Source organism: Pygoscelis adeliae, unplaced genomic scaffold (assembly GCF_000699105.1).
Source record: "Pygoscelis adeliae isolate BGI_AS28 unplaced genomic scaffold, ASM69910v1 Scaffold21, whole genome shotgun sequence".
NCBI lineage: Eukaryota > Metazoa > Chordata > Aves > Sphenisciformes > Spheniscidae > Pygoscelis > Pygoscelis adeliae.
The window spans coordinates 1,886,850-1,908,644 of NW_008824243.1; positions in this window are offsets into that span (position 1 = coordinate 1,886,850).

Below are 21,795 nucleotides of genomic sequence, written 5' to 3' on the forward strand. Positions count from 1 at the left end.
TTTTATCCCATACCTCGGTTAAGTTGCTCAGCTGAGAAACACATTTATTTTCCTTCCCATACAGCAGGTACATAAATACACAAGCCTTCCACCTACCCAGACAGTACCTCAACCACCAACCTTTTCTGAGTCTGTCTAGTTGAATGGCAGATAGTAATCCATGTGTTTAATCTTCCAGACGAACGCTTGATCCAATAGGACAAAGAAACTACTTTTTTTATTTTAATGACTATGTAAATATTTTACATAAAATAGAACAATTATGTCAACAGGATGGAAAAGGTGGGGGGGGGGAGTTGAAGGAAATCCCACCTTTAAATTAACAAACTACCATTTTGGGGGGGAAATGAAGAAGATGCATTCACGTCTTCTGAAACAAATTACTCCTACTGTAGATGTGTATACTAAGCAATGGGTTATTCCACAAAGGAGAAATAACTTCATCTCCTTTTTCTCTTTCAACATTTTTTTGAATCTAGATAATTAATTTTCTTGCTTTTTCTCCCAGTATCCAATAGAAATGTGCCATATGTCAAATGGGACATTTCACTTGTACAAATCAGGTTGGTTTTCTTTTTAGCGAGAAATATTTTTTTTAAGTTCTCCCTTGCCTTGCATTACCTTGCCACTAAAAACAGGGTAACAGAATGGGGACCTTCTATTAGCTAAAGCCATCTACATCTGAAAAAAAAAGCTTATTTTGTTTTAAACCTTCAGATTTTTACAGACACCCAAACTAAATATAATAAATTAAGGAGTAATAATTTTCTTAATCATTTTTTTAGCCTCTCATTATACTGGTGATGTAAGTCTAAACTTCCTACAGACTTTTCTGGAAGTTCAGTACTCAATCTGATTAAATAACTGGATATGTTTATTTCCTCTTCATTTATTTATATACTTAAGTAGCAAAATATTAATAAACAAACAAATGAATATGGTGAATTCAAATACTGTATACTAATATATAAATATATAATTTAATTTGCAGAATGACATTCGTAATTAAAAATGCAAATAACAACACTGTTTACAAGTCTGTATTAAGTTTTTTATTATTACCTTAAAATATAGTAATTGAGTGACTGTCTTTCAGAATATGTTTTTGGGAAAATGGGCTAATTAATATGCTGGAGTTTAATGTTTGACTTTTGTCACTTCCCTAGAACTTACAATTAGAAAGTTTCAAACTGTCTAATTACAGTGCCTGCCTTGATCTGTGGTTTGTCATGCATGTACAGATTTTTAACTTGTAATATGACAAAGTCTTCAGCAACCTCCCCCTTTCTGAAACTTTATGAAAGTTTTTACTGAGATCTTTTCCTTTCTCTTATACTATGACATTAATCTATGGAATTATGTCACTATAACAGTACAGGTAATGTGCCTTAATGCTATACTTAATGAAGGAATGAACCAGTAGAGATTAAAGCATTAGAAAATGTAGCTGTTGACTGTCGGTATGATTAAAGGTAATTTTTTTTTTTTTTTCTTAGAGTTAACAGAATGGTCTATGACATGACAAAAAATAAGAGGTAATCAACCCTCAATTTTTTACTTTTTATTTCAATTTTAGTATGGTATGAGGAGAGTCTCCCAGAGGAAAGGGAACAGTGGAAAAGAAATTTCATTTGGAGAATAAATATCTTTTTCTTTAACACTGAGACATGATTTAAATCTGTCTTTAGTCCACCTGGTCCCAAACACAGGCAATGTTGAAAAGATTACAGAATTAGCTAGAAGAAAGCCTAAAGAGGAGGGAAAAGTGGTGTTGTTTCTTCCACTGCAGCAGTAAAAATAATCTGTGATAAGGTCAGTGTATGCTTAGTACAGCTTATGGTTTATAGGACAATTAGCGCTCCCTTAGTATTGGAAAAGTTTATCAATATTCAGGTTGGTATAGTAGTGGATTGCTCAATCTACGCTTTTATTGGTGATCTAACTTTCATATAGACAATGCTAAATATATTTTTATCCCATCCTTACTGTTTGACTAGAAACAGTAAATTTCCTCTGGATTATTTTTGATCCATGTGCAGAGCTGGATGTATTTATGATGTCTGGCAGCATTCTGGAGGGTTTGCTGTGCTGAAAAAAGACAATTTTTGGGGAGTTTTGTTTCTGATATTATTAAATGCCTTTATTACACAAGAGATTAGTAGCCAAGATGCAGAACTGGTACATTTACATTAGCTATATAGGGTGCTAGAGGCATTCTTCTAGTTGTAGATTTGCCTTGCACTTGTATGTGCAATATTGTGAATATTGTGCAATATTCACTTGAGCACATCACTGGTGATATCAAAGTGATTTCCCTCCTGGTGGAACCAAGACTGAAGCCACCTAACAGGGCTCCAGCTAGAGGTGCCCACTTGAAATGAGGATGTAAGATCCTCCAGAACATCTCTACACATGCACTGTGCCTATGGTTGGCAAGGGGCAATATATACATGTCACAGCTGGTTAAGACATGGGGTGGGCTTGTGGTCCTGGAACCATAACAGCAGCAAATTAAACCATTGTGTCTCACCCTTTGCTCTGTGCCAGTTGGTAAGGCAAGGCATCCATTAACTGCAGTATTACAGCTCGCACAGATTTTGATGTTCAAGCTCAAAACAATCTATGGAATCTTTAGAAAAAGTCTTTCCAAAAATGTGATGCAAACAAAAACACTGACCTACTCTTTTAAAATATAGACTACCTGGATAATTCTCCATATCTTGAACACTACAAAGGAAAACCAGAGCAAGTACAAAGAGTGAGAGGTTTTTGCCACCCAAGCTTCTTCATAAAATGAAGATGTACAGTAGCATCCACAATATAAATTAACTAGCATAGTCATCAAAACTTTTTAGATACCATGTCATTTGATGCCAGACATGGGAACTGTGCAGAGGAAGCAGTTAAGAAGATTTGCTTTTTTTCTAACTAATGTACTATATAAAAATCCATGAGTCTTCTGATGGTAGTGATGTTGTAGTGACAGAGAATATGTAGAAAAAAAGAAAGAACTCAGTCCTGTGACTGAACTTCAGCAGCTGAAGGGCTGCACATATTTAGGTTTAAATAAAGCAGATGTACTGAGTTGCCATGAATGTGTTTCACTGAACAACTTTGACAACAAGGGATATGACAAAAAGCTTATGCAGTGATGTTTGCTGTATGCCTGCCTATTATCAGCCTCTCATTTTTATGAGCTGAACTGATTTACAGAGTTCAAGCTTCTATCACTTATGAATAGAATGGGTATGAGACGAATAATGCTGACAGCACTTCTCCTTAATAGATGAGAAAAAGGGTGAACAGAGTACAATGTTGCCTAGTAAAATAATAACTCTTTCAGATGGGGTTAATTAGCTATTTTCATGATACAGATAAATGGTCTTCAAGAAGACTTTCTTGGGTTTCAAGGAAATATATGGAAATATTTATCTTTTTTGTCATTTTTGTATACAGAAAGAAATGAAAGAGGTTAGAGGCTTGAAAATAGGTCTTCAATATTCCTCAGTCTTCTTTGGAAATATTCAGCCTAACTTTAATGAATAACAAATGCATACCTTGTAATTAAACCCTAGTCTGAGGTCATGTCATACCATAAGAGATGTAATTTCAAGACCAAGCAAGCCTCATTACAAGGTGATAGGAAGCCAAAGCTTCCAAGCATTGGTATTGCTCTACAAATGTGAAAAGCATTTCTTATCTTTCCTAATCTCGCACTTGCAGGTGGAATTGAAGAGGAAACTTAAACAGAATGAAGTGGAATAACAGTATCTTCAGAAAAAAATATTGGTCAGCATTCAAAAAAGACACAGGAAAAGGTGGAAATGGAAAGGGAAGATTATGTTAGCTGCTATCTGATCATTAATAGCACTTGTGGATCTAATCAGACCTCTAAATTATATATGCAGAGGAGCAGAAATAACCCTACCTCATCTTCTTGTTTCCTCTGATCCACAGTGTTCATTACTGTTTTATCTGAACTGAGTGTTATGTACCTATCTCTGCTACCCATGTTAAGGTCTTTGAATAAGAATGCTTGTCACAACAAAGGGAATGAGCTGGCTGTCAACAGGACATTAGAAATGTATGGCGCCTAGATTTCTTATAAAACACTTTTTACTAGTTCTGGGTTGTACAAGCAGGATGGGGCAAGAAATATTTTGATGGGGCACACAGAGGGCAGAAAAAGAGTTATTTCTTAACCTTAACATCTGAGAAAAGATTGAAAGGAAGGAACAAAGCCAACTAACATCCATGAGGAACAAACAAAATCTTATATGGCACTATCATCTGAAGTCACTGATACATTATATGTGAATGAACACCTGAACATCATCCATTGCAGATAGAAATTCATAAATAGTGAAGCAAGTGTAGTCTTAGTATTTTATACAAATTACTGTAATCAAATTAACTAGCAAAATCAAATCTCTGATAGAAAGATTATCTGCAGGTCTATGGCTCCATATCAGATTATGCTATACGCTTGTGTAAGAATCTTTTCCTCTAAAAATTGCTAAACAGTTCACATGCGTCATTGACTTTGCCATCTGACAAATGAATGAGGCAGGCAAGTACTAATCTAATTTGCAGGTTTGGAAATGGAGAAGCTAAGTGCCTCTCTCAATGTCATACAGTAAGTCTCATTAGCAGTGTAAAGAATAGAAGCTACAACTTCTGACTTAGTTTCTCAGTTCTTTAATGTTCAGACTGCTACTTTTCATTCACCTCTCTCTTGTTTGCAAACAACAAAAGGAACGGTGTCACCATTAAGGTTTTCCATTTCAGTAACAATTTATTATTAGATAAATTTTCATTGTTAACAGCTCCAAATTCCAGAGTTTTTCATGTAGGACAAGAGGCTCCTCATGACAGATAACAGAATTTTTTCATAATGGATAGTGGGGCAGTATCTGCAATAACTAAAGTAGTCTGTAACAGTCTGAGATAATGTGCAGAATCCAGTGGTCACATAGGTGCATCTTTTGGACAAGGGAGGTGCACATTAATTCATGATGAATTAAGTTGTGCATGTTTTCTGTATTATTAGCATTTCCTAAAGAATGGCTATGTAACAATAGCAAAAGCAGGATATTGTTTCTGCATCAGGATAAAGTAAAGCAAGCCTTCTAGGTGTAGAAACAGTTTCCGGTCAAGGGACACACAAACAGATGTTTAGATTTTGAGACTGTCAGTTCAATTTGGTTCCAGAGGACAGCGGATGGCTTTACAAAGTTTAATAAACCATATTAAAAATTGTTCAGCCAATCATTTCTTTAAAGAAGGAAATTGTTGCCATGCATTGTACTCTGTCATTGTGTAATCCTAGGTATTTCAAATAAGAAATCCTAATCATTCAATTTCTCATTAGGTTATCTTTTTGAAATATAATCACATATATGCAAAATTTGCCCTCCTATTACAGGTACGTGTCCCATAGTGGTATATGAATTTCTCTATTTTGGATTTGAAATCTTAGTTGAAAACTATAGTTGTAAGGACTGGAGTGTCATTGAGCTCACAGTGAAGATGTTGATTTTCATGTACATGTTGATGCTGTCTAAGATTAAACAGAAAAAAAAATTGTAAAAGTTTTATTTTTCTTTCAGACAAGAAATTTTCGTATTGGTATAGGACAGCTGAGGGTTTCTTTATTATAATTATATTCACACAAGGATTTGGCAATACATCAAGTACAGCATATAAGCATTTAAATATAAGCATTTTAGTTCCCATGTCTTTGGAGTAGAATTCAAAATGCAAGCTTTCAAGTGCAAAGAAAGAGGTATTCATGACCTTCTGCTTTCAGGAAACTGCCCTACTAAGCAAACTGTGGGATGTTCAAGGTAGGGGCAGTCTCTGTAATTTGATTTTGATGGCAATCTCTTGATAAATTGCTAGTCCTATTTTCAGATGGGTTTGGGACTGTGATTTTTGGATTGTGGAAACCTAAATTACATCTGTGTCTGGTTCCATGCCCGGTAATATGCCCCTAAACCCCTCTTCATCTGGACGCTTTGGCTTTGCAGCGCTCTATTTAACTCTTAGCCACATTTTTTCACTCTTAGCCACTCTTGTATGTCAGAGAACCTGTGATCAGAAATCAGGAGCTTAGGATCTCAGAATGATACAGGAAGAAGGTTCAACAAGACAGAAAAATCCCAGTATGCTGACTATGCAACAGCCTTAGATAGCCATAGAAAATAAACAAGAGAGGATATTTGCCTAATAAAATTAACTCAAAGTCTTTCTACAGCAGTACATGATGGATTTACTTATTTCTGCTAATAAATTAGCCTTCTTAGAAAAAATTAATAGGGAAGTAAAAAAGGGAGAATCAAACACCTGCAAGAAATATTGGAAAATTAAAGGGGAAGAATTAAGGAGAATTACATGACTGGAATGATTGTACCAGCCCAGACTAAGAGGTGCTGGATCAGTCTGGGTGTATTCATGTTTAGTGAGCAGACTGTAATTCAGAAGCCAGAAGTAAGATGATATAATATGAAACTCTTTTTCATTGACTTAGATTTCCTTATGTAGCCTATGCCTGATCTTAGAGAAACTAAGTCTTAAGTGGATGAAGTACAAGTATGAAAGATGTAGAATCATAGAATCATAAAATAGTTTGGGTTGGAAGGGACCTTTAAAGGTCATCTAGTCCAACCCCCCTGCCGTGGGCAGGGACATCTTCAACTAGATCAGGTTGCTCAGAGCCCCGTCCAACCTGACCTTGAATGTTTCCAGGGATGGGGCATCTACCACCTCTGGGCAACCTGTTCCAGTGCTTCACCACCCTCAGCGTAAAAAATTTCTTCCTTATATATAGTCTAAATCTACCTTTTTTTAGTTTAAAACCATTACCCCTTGTCCTGTTGCAACAGGCCCTGCTAAAAAATTTATCCCCATCTTTCTTATAAGCCCCCTTTAAGTATTGAAAGGCTGCAATAAGGTCTCCCTGGAGCCTTCTCTTCTCCAGGCTGAACAACCCCAACTCTCTCCGCCTTTCTTCATAAGAGAGGTGTTCCACCCCTCTGGTCATTTTTGTGGCCCTCCTCTCGACCCACTCCAATCGGTCCATGTCTTTCCTGTACTGAGGACTCCAGAGCTGGGGCGCCTTTCCATCTTCAATCTGGAGCTGGTACTCTTGCACTGAACAGTCATCCACTCTTCTCCTCCCTGATTTACACCAGATGCTGGTCTATCATTTTCTCTTCCAGGAGCCTAGCAGGCTTTCATTCTATGAGGGTGAATTTCAGTTCTGCAGAGCATCATTTAACTTTGGAGTAAATAAATTGATTGCAGAGTTACATGTCTGGGTTATGCCTGTGTAAAAAAGAAAGAATCTGGTTCCTAAAACTTCATACAAGGAATCTCTGTGGTAAAGCATCTGTTCATAAAGTCAAAAATTCTTTGAAGAAAGTATGTTCCAAGGGGGTATTGTTACCATATTAACACTGGACAAAATCTTACAACTCCATCTAAAGGTTAGAATGGAGGAGTGAACAGACCAGCAACATGCTGGGTCATTTTGATTTGAAGTTGTGTAGAGGACAAATCTTTCCATTAACATAAAATTGTCCTTAATAATCTTGATGGGAGGTTTTCTGGCTTCTCAAGAAACAGAGATGGGAAAATAATGAAGCTGAGTAAATGGAGTTTGAGTGTAAGGTTATAATATAACATAAAGTTAATTCATCTAGTTTCAGGGTTAATTGTAAGGCTTCGATACAGCTCTGAAGTTAATGGGCCAAATTATTTTTTAATGTGAGTAGAAATAAGTTTGAAAGAATATGAAAGTTAGTTGCCTCAACATCTACATGAGACTGGAGGGTAAGTCCAGATTACATAGAAAAACACTCTATAATTGAGATACAAGGAGGAAAAAGAAGCACTTGTCCTGGGAAAACAGGATTTCTTCCACCCTCAGGCTGTAAATTCAGCAATTCCTCAAACAGCAAATAGTCTTTTTACATCCTCCCCTCCCCCAAAGTTCAAGCTTAGAGCTGTGGTGATAAAATAGATAGTATTTTATTATGTACTGTACTATTGACTGAGTGGTGAATGTGTTCTTAGCATTGTACAACAAGTAAGAGGACACAGAGGTACCTTGCAATGTAGGTCAGACACAAGCAAAACAGCTCAGGCACATTATAAACTGACAGAGAGCACATACCCAAGGTGGTGAGGAAATTTTGGAATCTTTACAGAGGTTAAATTTGAAAGGCTTTGCGGGGTGGTGGGGGTGGTGGGGAATACTTTAAGGAGAGATTTGAGTGAGGTTGATGAACTAGATAATATAAAAGAGATCGTTGGTACACAGGTCTGCAGGGACCTGATCCAGCCCTGCAACAACTGAACCTATAAAGTTCCATGAGTTTCAGGCATGGGGGGTCAACAGAGGAGAGGGCAATAATGCAAAAGCCTGTGAAGGGACAACGCCAGAGAGGCAGAAAGGAAATTTGTGCTGCAGGTAAAGTAGCAAAATAATGATGATGAGGCAATTTTGAAGGAGTAGGATAATTGGTATGGTCATCCTAGAGGTCTTAAAAAGCAATTAAATATGGCTGCAATACCAAGTGTAACCTCTTGGCTCTTGGTTTTCTCTCGGTGAATATGAAACATAACAAATGGAGATGAAAATGACAAAATGGGTTGCATTTTGATGGGAAAAAAAATTCCTTTCATCAACCTTTCATCTGTCTTGTCTCTTTATGCATTCAGCAATGAAGCTAAATGGAATATTAAGGTTCATCCTACCATGCATTTTTTTCATCTTTTTTCTAGGCTATGTTAGCATAAAACTGTTCTAAACCCATTTACCCATCTATTAATAACCTTGTGACATCAGTCAACCAAACCTTTTCAGAAATGCTGTTTTTCCCTGCCAAAAAAAAATCTTTGCTGTCTTTTGCTTAAATAACATTCTTTATTCAAGTTGGTTTAATTTAATCAGATAAATTTCTCATTCCCATTTAAATTTGAAGCTTCAGAAATTCACCATTAGTACAAGATTTGATAGCAAAGACTAACACATAACTACTGGTAGGTATTATTCAGAATAATAATTTGTTTAAAGAAATGAGACGTATCTCCTTCAGAAAATGAACATATATCCACACTCAAACCAACTGCCCAAGCAAAATTCAGACCTGACTAAAATAAGAACGGAGTGGAGAAACTAAAGCTATCTTGCTGCCACGTTTTAGCAGACAGCATCATTTTCTAACATGGGAGAATGGGAGACAGACTTATACCACTAACTAACTCAACAGGAATTTACACACTCTTCCAATCACCAGAAAATCCCAGAGGAATGAACTGCAAAAATCAACTGGCATGGTGTGTATGGTTCCTGAGGGAATGTTGTTGTGAGTCACACCTGCCGGAGGCAGTGCTGACCCTGTTGGTGGTGGTTAACCCCCAGTCCTGAAATACCATACTGCGTCATTGTCCTTATGTTGAACTCTCTATCATACTTTTCCTTCTTTTTTCAAAATACTGATATTTTTAATATGGGAAAAAATAAACAAATAGATATGCCTGTTTTGTTTTTCAGTGTAGAAAAGACAGTATTAGGGAGGCTGATAACAGTCTGAGACAGACTATAATAAACAGTTAAGTCTTCAGTATGCTACAGTATAGACAGCTGTGGATAGCTGGGTGTCTTGGATTATCCAGATTTGATAATGGAGACATTTTGACACTCTTGGGAACTACTACGTCAAACTCACAGTCTTTATTGTCTTCATTGCTGCCAAAAGGGCAAAGAAAATTTGCCCTTCTGCAGTTGCTTGGTGGGTTATTCCTTTCTCCCTCTTGAGACACAAAGCTGGTGAAGAAGTTGTCAACCTAGCCTGTGTCAGCACTCTGCAAGGCAATGCGCAAAGATGTTTTGTACGGCAGTTGCCTCTTTGCCAAAGCTGCAGATTTCAGATTTACTTCGCCCCAGCTGTTGCCTCTTTTTCCACAACCAAAATCAGTGGAAACAACAAAGAGGCCTGAACACTACTTCAGTAACTGATGGTGGCTGCCACTGCATTGTCATTACAGGCTGGAGAGAAAAAAAGTTTTTGTTCTAAAAGTGACACAGACTTCAGATTTAGTAGAGCTCCAGAGACAGTAGTGAATCTTTCCCCCTTACTGTGATAGAGATTGTAAAGTTAAGCGAGACACTGGAGTTAGATCTTCTGTAGGGCTTGACCCTCTCCTTAGCTCTTTGCCATGTGTGAAGGGCTCTCAGAATATCCTGTCCCTTGCCCTAATTATAAACTGAATAGAGATGAAGCCTGCTTTAAAGTTGTTGGTTTACGATAACTATCTGGATGTTTTGTGTTCTTCCTGAATTAGTAACTGTGAGCTGTGACATCCACCTCCTTGCCATGTGATCTCCCCTTCTCTACTCATTATGATTTGTGGTCCAAGAATGGTTCATATTAAATCCCTATTAATAGCACTAAGGGGTCTATCAGCCACTTAAAAGAAGCCACTGGGGATTTGCCGTACAGTGGGAGCTGCTAACAAAAAAACCCTCTATGCCATGCTTTGTGTGAGCTGTGACTAGAGCATTCATGATTCCCAAGGTATTGAGTGAACTCCAAATTAGCAAAAATTGCCTGGAATCTCCTCCAAGAGTAGAGGCAGACCACAGGACAGCCCTAGCTAACTGTATACCACAGGCAGTTCAAATACACTGGAGACTGACTCATGTATCATCCAAATCCTGTCCTGAGCACCTAAGAACAAAACATAAGAAGCAAACTACTACACACCAAGTGGTACACATTGTGCTTTCACTTAAGTAAATGAACCTTGGCTTTCTTTCCTCAAACACTGTGGGAAGAGATACAGCTGAAATATTACCTTTCTCAATTCCTTTGAATTTTCTGTTAAATCTTTTACTGATACATTCAATCTCCTAAAGAGAATAAGCATATGACACAAGAATATGATTAGGTATTTTTTTAAGATTTTTTTCACGTCCTTTTTCTGTCTAATTTCTTCTTCTAATTACCTACTGACCTGTGTGGTTTTTTTTCTCTCATTATTGTAACGGAAAAGACGGTGATGATACTAACTGATCAGCCAAATAAAAAATGATTACGTCGATTTATGTCATTACAAGCTGTTCTCAAATGTGAATCCCTTTAGTAATAGCAACACACAACAATAATAAAGGGTGCTGGTGGTACCGAACAGAAATGAAGGATGGAGGCAGATGGGAACAGGCAGATATGTCAGAAAAATTATTTCAGGAATGAGAAAAGTGTGGCTTAGCTGAGAGGATGTGAAGGGGTATAAGGTGGATGAAAGTAAAGACTAAAAAAGGTATATTAGAAGGGCTGAGTAGCAAGTAGGATATTAAGAGATTAAAAAGATTGATGAGAATGGGAGAAGCATGAAGAAAAATAGGGGGATTTGTGCGAACACCACAGAGATATTTTTAGTTTAGTTAGTACCGACAGGAGGTAAAAATCAGTGCTAGGGATTGGCTAGACCAATAAACAAACAAAAAATGTTTTAAAAACAGAGTTAAGATTTTTACACATAAAGCAATCATTTTGGGAAAGAGCTAACCATTTAAATAGAAGTCAAATCATAACATGTTAATTGTCAGAGACTCTAGCAAACTCTGATTTTCATACATATATGCACATGTGCAGGAAAGTTCTGAACTGCACTTTTACACTATATTTAAAGTGAAGATTTAAGAAACTGTACCCAGTTACAAACCTTGTCATTTCAATCACTGAATTTATTCTTTCTCACAGCTTCTATCAATTCTGCCTTCTGTTTTTCCTTAGCAATGTATTCAAGTTTAAGTAGAAAGTGAAATCTAATTAAAAACACCTTCAAAAATATACCTCACACTGGACTTTCCATGATCAAAGCATATATGATTGCTCCTGTAGGAAAATGTTAGCAGAGTCCTTAAGGAAAGTTAGAAGTCATCCTAAACTGTGCAGAGGGCATTTCCCCCTTGTTTCTACAGAAATTTAGAATGACTTTACAGTTTGACAATCTTATTTCAGAGAATATCAGACTGTATATAAATAGGTGTTGTCGGTGAAAATATAGTTTAAGCTGCAAATGCTAACAGGCAGTAGAAAATTGGGTGTAAGTGAATGTCTGAAATTGAGCTTTTGAACTCTCAATCTGAAGCCTGCTTCTTGTTAGATAAAACTGGTATGCGCTGGTTGTAAATTTTGAAAGTGCCTCGGCTAAACAGAATTGGCACACCCCGTTTCCTCCAACTAATACAGAGTCATGAGGCAGAACCAATTAGGAGCCTAATTATGCATTGTGCTTCTGCACATAGGCTGTTTAGATAGGGAAAACTGGGGACTTTTTCTTCTGGAAAGAGGAGCTGGCACCAAAAGAATAGCTCCCCAAAAGAAGCAGCAGTCTTGGAAAGACAGGTTGGAGGAAAGATCTCAGAAGTGGGTGCAGATCCTGGAGATCAGGGGGATGCATGAAGGTGAATGCCAGGGGGTGCCTCAGGACCCTGGCTGGTGATGCCCAGGATGGATAACTGGCAGCAGTGGCAGAGTGATACAACTTTTGAGGGCTGGGTAACGTAGAGCTAGAGAGGGGAAGTGAGTGAATGAGTGACTGTGTGAGATAATCAAGTAGGTTAAAAGTGCTAATCTTGTTGTTGGCTCTTAAACAAACCCCAGTATCAGATCCGCTATGGTCCGTCATTTAGTCTGTCTTGTCCGTTATAATGGGGATATAGTAAATTAGCATTAAAGTTCCAACAACAGTGAACCATTGGAGAATATAAGCAGAAAGAAAGCCAGTAACTCTTCACATGCCTGGTCAAAATATTTTGTGACAGTATGTTTTTAAGATGCAAAGTATTGTCTTTATTACTTCTCTTTGGGACAGCAGAACACATTGAAAAACTGTTTCATAACTTTTTTTTTCTCTTTAGAAGTTTGATTTCGTGGTAATTGAAAATACTAGTTCTGCTCAGAGAGTATCGGCAATAAGCACAGCTTGAAGATTTGTACAAAACACAAATGTGACCATTTCCTACAAGACATAGAGAGAGAATATAGTAGGCAAACTGAATTCAATTTAACCCTTCTTATAAAAGCTGTTATCTCTCTTCTTTTTTCCTTCACAATCATTTTAAGATTATTTATTCACTTTCCAAATTTGATGTATCACCAAGGTTAGTGCCCACTAGATATAATACTATGTCCAAATTTGTTTCAGGCTGAAAACCATAATCTGACCTTTAATCACTTTGAATTTTGTATATGCAATAAACTTAAGGCAGAGATTGATTGTACAGATGTGCCTGTAGTTTTTTTACTGAAGAAGCACAAAATATCCGCTTCATGTTGACAGAGGAAAATAATTCAAGGGATCTGAAAACTGTTATGAAAACCTCTGGGAAGCAGAAATGTCAGAATATGTTAATGGATATATCTTTAAAAATGCATCTGATTCCTGTGAGCCTGTATACCAATTTTGTCCACCGTTCTTAGCAATTCCAGACACAGTAGAATAGATTAAAGATAACGATTTAAGAAAAGTATTCCTTTGAATCTAACATGGCTTTCATCATCCAAAACTAGCTCAAAACATCATCCACGATAATGGATGAAAAGGGAACTCTTCGGATTAAATGTGAAACATTTTCAAGAACATCCTTGCAGTTTGGCAATGAGCTTTGAGATAACCCCACTTGGGACAGACTCAGTGGAAAAGTGGAATGGATGGACAGAACTAATCTTTCTGAGCTGTTCTCTCAGCAAGCAGTGTTGTCCCACTGATGAATGAGCCACACAGTTTAATAACAAATTTTGTAGATGCTGTAATATCAGAAAGAAGCCCAGACTCTCTGTAAAGGGACTTCCATGCCTCTGCATTGGCTTTTGTCTCTAGTAGCTGAAGCAGTCTCACACTGCCTTTCATAACCAAATATAGAAGGTTGCATGAAAGAAAATCCTTTTTTTTTTTCTTGGACTGGGGACCAGACCATTAAAAGCAAAATCCATGGGAATTAAAAGCCTCAGTGTTTTTTTGAAATTTCAGAGGAGTTACTATCTGTGGAAATGCAAACACCTTAACAAAACAGACCCTAAGTTCTTAGTCCATAGTCAATTGCATGGGGTAAATTTTCAACAGGGGTAATCTGTGTGATGGTGATGATAACAATTTCTGTTATCATCATTTGTGCTATTTATAGCATCTGGATCCATCGTGCCAGGATCTGTAAAATCACATAGGGCAAGAGTAATACAACATTTTCTCAGCAGATTTAAATGTCTGTGCCTGGATTATATTGCTTATCCTGCTTGGTGGTAGGGTTCACAATCAATGTAGTTAGATTAATCAATTCTGGCTAAATATCCAGCAGGATAAGTTTCCTCTGTGTCTCAGTTCTACAAAAAAATTTTTAAATGCTGACCTGAACCGTTCACTTCAGGGCATACTTAGTCATAAAAGAATGTTTTATGTCTTTTAAAAACACCAAAACTCAGGAAGTGAATTTCAAGCCATTTCATAAGTCAAATAAAATACAGACACTTAGCACTCTGTGATACCATCTGGCTACTATAAAATTTAAGAGAGAATCGAAAACTGACTGATGAATAATACTGTAGGGAAGAAATAATTAAATAGTGTGAATTTTCTTTTCTGCCTTCCCAGAGACCCATGATCTCTGTGTAGTAGCTGAAAAAGTTACCAAAGAAAACCCTTGAAAAGAAATCAGTTCTGTTCCTTGCCAGAAACCCTCAGTGCAAATCTTTGTGTCAACACATGTTCTTCCCGTTTAGTGGCTAAGATAACAGTGAGACAGGAAGGAAGAGAGGGGAGGGAGGTTAAACACATAGGATCCCCTTTCATATATAGGCTTCTAGTTAATGAGAAGGCAATAAGAAATCTGTTTTGGAGACAAAGTTTTGTGGCTGGAAGAAAAGTATCTTTGAATATATAAACAAGCCTTATCTTCTTCTAAGCATACATGCACTGACCCTCAAGTTGAAGCAACTTTCATGTATGTGTAAATGCAAAGCAGCTCTGTATGTGTGGAGCAGAGGCAAGCAGGTCACACCGAGGAGACAGCTGATGTTCATTTTTGCCAACAGTTAGAGACAGGTAAATCTGAAAAATGCTCCATACTAAGTTGTTGCTGCTCATGCACACACCGAGATTTATTTCAAACTTAGACCTTGATCAATTTATTTAAAGATTTATTTTAAGATTTTCATAGCTCTGACAAACAGAATATCACGAAGTTAATGAATTTTCCTTGGTCCGTAGTCGTAAGATGCTAGAACAGCTCCATTTCCTTTCTTAATATTCTTATGCTTTCCATTAGTACCTTCTTGGAAATGACTGACCTACTTTCGCTGTATTATTCCACAAAATTCTTCACGATGAAGTTATAGCTAAGTAATTTAACTGGGAAAGGACCTTTTACTGAGAACTGTCAGATCACCTTATTATATTGCTGAACTTATTTAACACTAATAACATTATTTAAGCCAGGTTACACCCAGTAAAAAGATATTGCTCCATTTGCTTCACTTAAATTACCTACTTGCAGATTTACTACTGGTACTTCTTGTGTTTCATTAATCTTTTGTTAGGTATTCAAAAAGTTAAAGTTCAAGATAAGACTTTTTTTATACATTCCTGCAACTTTCAGCTTATTTAATGAATGATGCAACATTAATATAATTTTGGAATGTGGATTTATAGGGATACAATGTAATTCAGTTTTGTATAGAGAGTAGAGTCTTATTTTTAGAGTATAAGTCAACTAAAGGTAAAATGTGAGAACACTATCAATACGAGTCCCCTATATTTTCACATAGACTGAAGAAAATATATAAACCTAGATAGCATTTCCTTCTCCCCCAGTATTGGCTTAGCAGATAATTAGAAAGGCCATCTTTCAGTGTTCAGTGCAACAAAGTAAATATCACAGAAAAGTCCAATGTGGTTTTCTGTAAGAAATAATAAAACCATAAGAGGATGAGGAAATCTAGTAGAAACCTCAAAATTATTCCTGCATATGTTTTGCAGTTTTTTCACAATTTTATGCTTGTTTTCGTAAGAGTTATACACAAACTCAGCGCAAACTGCCATTGAAATTGAAGTGTCAAAAAACTTCTTGTACCCTTGATTAAGGGTTTATGATAGATATATGAGCTATTTTCCTAGCAAAGTATTGTCCATCATAACAAATAACAACACACTCTTACAGAAAATGAGTCCTGCTAGGTGATGACTATTTAAAGGAAAAGAAACATGCACAGGAGTTCTTATACATTAGTAATCTTAAATTTCCCAGATATATTTTTTCAATGTCAAATAACCCTGTCAATTGCAACATATTAAAAATCAAATGCAGCTAGATTTTACACTAAAGAAAATAATAGAGAAGAATTCACTTCCTGAGGCAAAGACAGAATTAGACATCAGAGAGTACTGCCATTCTTAGATAGAGTTAGTTCTTCTATACTCTTATTCTAAAAATATTTTCCATGTTTTCCTTTGCAAGACAGCCCTTCACATCTCTAAATTTTGTAAGATTATTTATTTAATGCTTTATTTAAAATAAATTCACAGCAATTAAAATTACCATTGAATGTTTCCAAGTTAATGAAGGAATGGAATATTTTTAAAGTATTGTAAAAATTGCTAAGAGTTTTTTAATATGCTTATTGAAGTTTGATTATTTTAAATTATAGAAACTAGAATCAACCAGCTAACTAATCCTTTTAGTTTAGGCTGTTTTCCCAACTCTGTTTGAGAGGTAAGGGTCTGGGCAGATTCAAATGGAGAATGAAAGCATCACTATCCAGTCTGCAGGCATTGGGTACAGTAGAACAATTGAAAATACAACTTTGGGCCAAGATTTTAAAAATGGACTAACAATGAAATTTCTAATTCTTTAGGTAGATAGTAAATGTGCATACAAATTGTGAAACAGTTAATCCCCTAAATCCAATGAATATGCAGTTTTCATGTAGCACAGAAGAAATTAAATGTGCAATTCTAGGCATCTATAATTTGAAAAGTTAAATTTCGTTGCCTTTGCTGAAAAGATGTTATCCCACTTACCCCTTTTACACTGTGCTATCCCATCCTATGCTGCTATATACCTTAGTAGCATAGCACCATTAATAATTTGAGGTAGGAGGAATGACTATAGAATTGGGTAAGTCAGAAACATTTAAAGAAAAACATGTTATCTTTCTGTAAGTTACCCTCAGATAATCTATCAATATTGAAACATTGGTGTTTTTCTGTAGCCTTGTCAGAAAGCATGTTGGATGAAATGCTTTAAAATAAACAGAAATGCCTTAAGGGTTTTCCACCTCTTTAAATAAATGTCATGTCCACAGTGATCTCCTACCTGTTTATACTGAACACTTATGAAACAACTATTACAAAGTAAGAGGGCTGTAATATATAGTATCAGAAACAAATATTTTATTCCTGAAAACATTATACTTATTACACTTTAGAACTCTTTAGCAGGTAAAAATATTAAAGAGTAAAAGTCTTACTAAAGCATTCAGAAGTGTCTAGGAGGTGCTCTTAAACACCATTGTTAGGTTCATACCTAAACAAACTTCATTGTTTCCTGTAGTTTAAGGCCAGGTAGCTTAACTGCTCATCATTATAACCTCCTGCCTTCCAAAGACCATCAGTTCTCACCCAGATTAGGTGTGGTGTCCTCACATACAAGGCAGATATGACTCTCTAGCTTTGGCAGGCAAACTTCCCCCCAAAAAAAGAATTGCTGGCTCAAGCTGCAGAGGGGGTAGGCAGGTGACCTTCCCTTGTTGGCAGTGCGTGCTCAGCAGTAATGAAGTGACAAAACAGAAACAACTGATTTTTGCTTCCTCTTTCCCCCAAAACAATGGGTGTTTTCAATGTGTGTTCACAGTCTATTTATAAATAATTAGTAGACTGGAAATAAATTACATCATTCCAACAAGGTTCCTCATTAGCCTAGGAAGCGGTTATAACATAGAAAATGGATTAACTCCAGTTACTATGAAGTATATGAGAATTAAGGCTGGTTAGCGTTAGTCCAACTGTATTGCGTATAGTCCTCACAGACAGTCATGAAATAACCTGAAGTGGGAATGTAAGTAAGCATGTAGATTTTGTCTGATGGTCAGAAATGATTCCAACATGATGGATTCACCAGTTTATGATCCCCAAATTATGACTAATCATAATCAGTTCCTAACCCTCAGATTGACAGTTCACTCCTACTCTGTAGCTTTCGTAGTGTAACACACCAGCAGGTGATTGAGAGAGAGAGTGATCATAACAATAAGAATATAAGAGCATAAGAATATGTAAAAAAACAGGAGTCAATTAAAAGTTGTGTGATCTGAAGTACGAGAATAGATGTGGATATAGACAGTTCTAGATGATCATTATTTATCAAAATATTTTTTTTTGTGTGAAAATGTCTGATTTTATTATAGGAAAGTCCAACAAGATATTGCTGTTCATCACTTTGCACCCACAGCATGGGATATTCTTTCTTAAAAACCCACAGAGTTTATATCTAAAGGGAGAATACAGGATAAAATATTAAGATGCACATGCAACAACAGAAGTGATTGAGGATAACACGTGGGATGGTAGTCCGTGTTTTCTAAAATTTTGCTATCTGATGACCTGTGATATTAAACCTCTTCAAACAATCCTATAGATGGCTGAAAATGTGAACCTTATGTAAAATTTTCCCAGAAGTATGATGGTTTTGCTCTTTATGCGTGGTGTGTTATGAAATGAATGAAGTCTGGGATCATAAGTGCTCTTCCAGTATTGTCTAGAAAAACTCTTAGGGTGCTTCAGAAATGGAAACCAGCAAGATGATATACTTCCCAGTGAGTGAAAAGTAAGTCATTTGTCCAGAATATGAAAGTCAGAGAAATAAAAATCACTGGAAAAAATCATGATGGTTAAAGAAGAGGATAGCAACCTAGAGATATCACAGAAAAGGCAAAGAGCATGGCACCACTGATATCCACTGAGCATTTCAGATATGTGAAAAGCACAGTCAGAAAGGACATTGCACACCACTTTGAGATCACTTACTTCAGTGTCAGAATTACTGCCCCAGTAAAGCTCATAGCATTGGGAAGAAGGTGTGTTGCAATAAAGTGTAAAAACGAAATAACTGCTGTATCTCTCATACAGATGTAAGGCTGTAAGATGTAAATACTGTGAGGAAAAAGCATTTCAGAAGTTCTTTTGACTCAAATTAAAACGCTGGGATAATTCAATAAAAGTTAGCTACTGGCTGTATTAGCTATAGTTACAGCTGATGAAAAAAACTCAGACAACAACGTCAAGCTTTTAGGACACTTGATAAGATGTTTGCCAATGAAAGTATCTCAAGAACTAATGGTAGATGCCTATGACAAAAGGTAATTTGGTGATAAAGTGTCCAAATTGAACCAGGAGGTGAACTAGCCCCATGCAGGAGGAGTACTTCTTGATATTATTAAGGAAAAATTTCGTCCCATTTCCAAATCTATCCACCAGTTCAAACCTGGCATGCAAGCAAGAAATGTTGTTAAGCATCAATGACTATATTTCTGATCCTTTAGACTGTAAGCTGGTTTTGGCAGGGACTTTGTTATTTATCTGGTATATTTTACTCTTGCAGAGCACCATAAATGTCCATAGTTGCTGAGAGCAATGATACTTTTTGAACCATGCTGCAGAGAAAATGGAGATGAGTTGCTGAACAAGAAGGATGTAAAATGGAAGAAAGAACAGTTCAAAAGAAAGAAACAGAAGAAACAGAATTGAAAAATGGAAAAGTGAGGAAAAAGATGGAAAAAACAGAATGGAGCAAAATAGAAATAGCTATTGTCCCAATAACCTTTCTTAATATATAAAAGTCAGCCACCCATAGTATAACATCCCACAAAGTTATCCTGGCTCATATTGGGGTCTTTATTTATCAAAGCACAAAGTGCTGGAATGACCACTGACATGAGAATGAATTAACCAGCGATTCTGTGTGCATTCATCTCTGTAACATAGAAGGAACAGCTTAGTAATGTGTAAGGAAAAAAAAATAGGTTTGAAAGGAATATTTATCAAACCAAATGTATTGAGTCAATTTGAAGTCCTTGTTTTTTTCAGTAAATTCCCTCTGATTTCAAATGTTATGTACCATATGTTGCTTACTCTATGGCAGACAACTCAAATAATCAATTTCTTTACAGCAATATAAATGAGTGTTACTGAGTTAACCATGGCTAATAGAGCTCTGCTTAATATTACTACTATTATTCTCTCAGGCCTGTAACCCCTTCTAAGACATTTGCTTAATATATCAAGGTGACATACACTTGAAGCCTTGCTTTCCCAATATGCTTACAACTTTATTTAACCTTGTGTCTGTGATTAATGGAAGGTGCTATTTCTGCTTTACTGTAATGGATGGCTATGTTTGAGCAATACACAACTTAGTAATGACATCTCATTCCATAGAAAACATTATAACAAAAATACATAGATGAACCAGAGCTGACAAATGCATTTTTACTTTATATTTTTTATCTCTTTCTCTTTGACATCTCTTTATAGCCTAAAGGGCTTTCCCTGTAAAATCTCACTGGTAACACTTCTTCTTTAAAGTTCACTTCTGACCACCCCAGGGATTACATTGCTCCAAGAAGTGAGGAGAATGTGTTGGTACATTCACAGACTGTACACCAAAGTGCAGATTCAAATGCATTACAACTCCTTCATTTAGGAGGTAATTGTGCACTTCAAAGGACTAAGAAAAGTATGTCATATCCCATAGTTACTAAAATGTTAAAGGATTTTTTTTCCTGAAGTGAAAGAATTATTGAAATCCTTTTGCCTAAATGTATCAAGCATTATAGAAAGATAATGTGACTTGCAACTTTTTCAATAATGGACTATTTCATATAGTTGCATGAATATAGAGAGGACCACACTGACAAGACTGAAGACTAAGATGCATCTTGAATTCATTTATGAATTTGTCTGTTCTGTGTTTATACTTAAAACAGCAAACGTATTTTAGAAATTTTTATTTATGAATATATAATGGATTTTTCATTGGCTTAAAAGAAGGTGCTTCTAAACCAAACACAAAATGCTTAACTGATCCAAATTATACAACAGTGAAATTCTTGTATTCCTACCTCAAATGAATATGGTAAAATTGGAATAAGTTCAGGAAAGGATGGTTAGAAAGACAAGGAGTGTCTTATATAACTTAAATAGCTTTTATTCAAGAAGATTTTAAATAATGTCTCATTCAGGAAAGAGATAATCTATTGAAAAGTAAGCTATGCTTCCTAAAAGGTATGACAAAGATGACCAGGGAATTATGATTTTATTTTTCTAATAGCTCAACGGGCTTCAAAGAAAATAATGAGCAGTAGGCTTAAAATAAACAAAAGGAAGTACTTTCCCACACAACCACAACACATAATTAAACTGGGAATCTGATTATCGGAGGAATTGCAAAAAGCAAAGTTATAAACAAGTTCATAAATGGATTTGTCAAATTCATGAAAAATAGATCCTTTGACAACTATAAACGCAAAAGTCTTAGATGCAACCTCTGGATCAGGAAGTTCCTAAAGTGGAGATTGGAAGGGAAATGGAAATATCAAGGAGAATATTATTCCCTATGGGAATAATTGGTTGTAAATTATGATTGACAACCATTATTGGTGTCATTAGGAAAAAGATACTTGTCTAGAGAATCCCTGTGCTGACCCTGTATTGTCATTCTTCAGCCATTCC